Raw genomic sequence first — 3830 nt, forward strand, 5'->3', positions numbered from 1 at the left:
CGCCTTGCCCTTGCATAGCACAGTCTACTGTCGATTTCTTCTGAGAAATGAAGATTGTGGCACTTCCCCCAAATTTACCTTCATTCTTAGCCTCTCCTTGTCATTGTGATCCCAGAAAGGATACAATGGGGAAAAAGGGGAGAAAGAAAAGGGGCTGTCATTTGACGCTACATTCGGAAACAAACATATTGCAGATGCATGAATATTCTTTAGCAACATTTTTATTAAATAGTAAATTGCAGGCGAGAGGGCCAGGGTCAGGCCCTGGTTTCAGTATGCCAGAGTCTAAGGTGACTGTGTTTGGTTTCTGCAGGGGCCTGCCATGGAGGCAGGCATGGGAGGCAGGGTTCAGGTTCTAATGATTGTAGGGTGTTGGGGGTAAAGTGGGGTGGCCCGTCTATAGTAGGCCTGGGGAACCTGGCAGCTGGGGGTGACTGGGAAAGCACTTGAGGACCCGGGTGGCGCCCAACATTCATTCGCAGTGTGGCCGGGAGGGTGGCCTGCCTCCTGTGTGTGGATGGCGCTCAGGTTAAAGTTCCTCCTTGGCACCACTACCATCATCATGTCTCTTGTTTCTGGCTTGGGCTGAAAAAAAAAAATCGAACCAGAGAGAGAGAAAGGCACAGGAGAAGAGGCAATGTGGAGAACAGTGTAAAGATGAGAAAAAGGAGACAGAGGGAAAAAGTCCTTGGAGGGAGGCAGGTGCTTTGACAAGTGGAATCTTTCTGGTAGACATTTAAGCAGCAAGAGGCACTTTTGGTCCTGGGCAAGCTTATTACACATAGCTGATGAGCTCTCAAGGGCCAATGACAAGTATTCAGATACCCAATGGGTCGGGGAAATGGCGTTTGTCAGCTCTACTGACTACAGATCCTGCCTCTAAACTGGTTTGGTGCCCTGTTTCTGCAAATCAATTTCTCAAACTTTCTGGGAGCTGATTATTTCTCAGTGGAGCAGACAATGACAAACTAGTGCCAGGGAACAGTCCTTCTTTCAGGCGCCCGGAAATCCTGGGGAGGGAGGGAGGAGTGGAAAACATTTTGGTGGCCTGGGTTAGAGTCAGGAGGTGGGGGGAGGGAAGGGATGGGGAGAAAGAATATGGGGAAAGGAGAAGAGGAGGAGGGGTGGGTATGGGCGAAGGAGTTCCGCCCTTCTTACCCATGCTCACCTCTTGCTGCCAAATAATTATACTGTCTTCTTTTCAGGCTGCAGGAAATGGTGTTCCGGTATTCACTGGGAAAGCCCAGCAGTCATTGTCAGCTTCTGAGGCATATGAATGGGGTACAGAGGGGAGGCCACGGTGTTGGTTGGGAAAACCGAGAAGGCAGCAAATGCAGGGGCCTCACTCTTACTATGGGAACACATCTGCGTTCAACTTGGTGAGAATTGAATGTTTCAAAAGGACCTTTTATCAGGAAACTACAGGAAAGAATCAAAACAACCCATAAGTGGGGTTACAGGGCATTCTTCAGTTTCAATAGCTTTTTCATTTCTATCTAACCCTGTCTGAGTGGACCAAAATGCTTCCTCTTATTTTTAGACAGGGTCTCACTCTGTCACACAGGTTGGAGGGCAATGGTGCAATCTCGGCTCACTTGCAGCCTCCACCTCCCTGGTTCAAGTGATTCTTGTGCCTCAGCCTTCCAAGCAGCTGAGTAGCTGGGATTACAGTTGCCCACCACCACACCCAACTAATTTTTGTATTTTTGTTAGATATGGAGTCTTGCCATGTTGGCCAGGCTGGTCTCGAACGCCTGTCCTCAAGTGATCTACCCGCCTCAGCCTCCCAAAGTGCTGGGATTACAAGCGTGAGCCTCTGCGTTTGGCCATCCTCTGTCTTTTGAGGTCACACTCAGGAGGCCTTTCTGGTAAGCAGCCACTTCCCCTCACCCTCCAAGCTCTCCTTTGGCTGAAGGGCGTCTCTTCTTCCTTCCATTTGAGCATCCTCCTGGCTCTGCATCCTGGTAGTGCTTCTCTACTCTGGCCCTTTCCCTGACGTTCACAATTAACTAGCCTGTGGGTAATCTGGGTTCTCCCCTTCTTGAGGTAGGGCATCTTCCACAATATCCAAAAGCAAAGGGGTTGAAAGATTATGGACAATCAATCCTCTCCTTATGAAAAAGCAACTGAGCCCCAAGATGAGGAAGAGATTCACCCACGGTCACAGAATGACGGAATGGCAGGTGTGGGGGCGGAATCCAGCCAGTGTAGCCTACCTAACACTACTATTAATAAAACCCATTAGTAAGTACTAAGCCTTTTCCCCTTCCCCCTCCAAAGGCTCTAACCTGTGTGTGAGTCTAGGCTGACCCTACCGTCCCCTCCCCATTCCCCCTGCCTACGATGCCAGGCCCTCGTGGTGAGACCAGCAGCTGTGGGCAGCAGGCTCCTCTCCATGGGCTCAAATAGCAGGGAGCGATAGGCCTGCCCTCCAACGTTTGTGTCGGGGGTAGTCCTCATTGGCCCAGCAGAAGTGATTGACAGGTCAGTAGCCCAGTGAATGATGAGCCTGGGAAGCGTGGTGGCCGTTACCAGTCAGTCCTCGCATCGCGAGATCCTGGGGTAACGGTTTTATTTATATTTTCCCCTGAGTTGATTCAGCCGTTTATCACACTCCAAATCCAGCGTCTTCTCAGTAACGGGTGAAAAGCAATTTTCTCCCCCAAAGAAGAATGCATTTGGGGCTCTAAAAGTACAAACGAACCCTTCAAGAGAAAATGAGAGTGTCATATTGAATCACTTGATAAAGAGGGTTTTGCTTTGCTAAACAGTTGGTGGGCAAGTGAGTGGGCAGGAGGGAGGGGAAAGGTGGTCGGGACTCGGAGAATGGGGACAGAGGAGTCAGGCAGCAGAAGGCTGGAGTCAAAATTGCTTATTGGAGCTCTTGTAACCTGTGTGAAATGCTGTGGCCATTCTTGGGGTCTGGATAGGTTCCGGGGCCTGGGGGGAAATGATGGGGTTACTTCTGGGGACTCTAAAGGCCCAGCAATCGGGGGCTAAACTGGCAGTGGGGACGTGAGGCAGTGTTTTTGCCCACAGAAATGGCTTCTCTGTAAGGGCATTTTAGTAAGAGCTGGCTTGGATGTTGAAAAGGGGAGCCTGGACCATGAGCCAATTCCTGAGAGAAATTAATGACGGTCGGAGCATAGAGATGGAGTGGTCCAACCTTGAAGGGTCTAGTCACATAAGATTCGGCCTCTGGAAGAATGACAGTGGATTATCCTATAAGTGGTTAGAAGATGGAGTTGGAGATAGAGATGAGACAGGGAGTTGAGAGATGGAAAGTTTGGCAAAGGAAAGAGTGTCACAGGGACTGAGAGCTGGAGTCCCAGAAAAGCTGAGCAAAAGCATGCTTGGTACATAGTTGTCACTCAGTAAGTGCTAGCTATTACTCTTGCTCCCTTTGGAAGGGTAGGACAGGGGTTGTTCAGGTCTAGTAGTTCAAAGGCAATAGGAGGAAGTGAGTGGAGAAGTAAAGTAAAAGAGTACCAGGAGAATAGGCCATTCCAGTTGTCTGTTTGTCTCCCGCTGTGATTCTGAGAATTGCAGAAATCACTCCTCCATTGAGGGAGTGAGAGGGAAGAATCGAACTAAAGAGAATGGGTGTTGGTATGCACCGGAGCTGGAAACCCAAAGGAGGCAAAGTAGGAACGGGGAGAGGCTGCCCTTCCAAGTGTCTTAAATAGAGCCTGTTAGAAGCGAGGTGAAAGAGGAGGGAACAAATGAGAACTAGAATGGGTTGTGGCATGGTTAGACCCTGGGTGAACTGCGTGTGGTATACATAACAGTTGTCATGATTGCTGGGGTGGGGTCGTAGGGAGGAGCCCCCC

At 49.9% G+C, this 3830-nt stretch overlaps 1 long non-coding RNA gene across 1 annotated transcript; it reads right to left on the minus strand.

Moving 5' to 3' along the window:
* Window positions 1-213: 213 nt before the first annotated feature.
* On the minus strand, window positions 214-2436 carry LOC108304888. Its single transcript, XR_005200404.1, has 3 exons — window positions 2289-2436; window positions 1169-1263; window positions 214-585 (listed from the first exon to the last, which is right to left on the minus strand). It is a non-coding gene; the product is annotated as an uncharacterized LOC108304888 (long non-coding RNA).
* Between the last annotated feature and the right edge of the window lie 1394 nt (window positions 2437-3830).

This window comes from Cebus imitator, unplaced genomic scaffold (genome assembly GCF_001604975.1).
Source record: "Cebus imitator isolate Cc_AM_T3 unplaced genomic scaffold, Cebus_imitator-1.0 Scaffold58, whole genome shotgun sequence".
NCBI lineage: Eukaryota > Metazoa > Chordata > Mammalia > Primates > Cebidae > Cebus > Cebus imitator.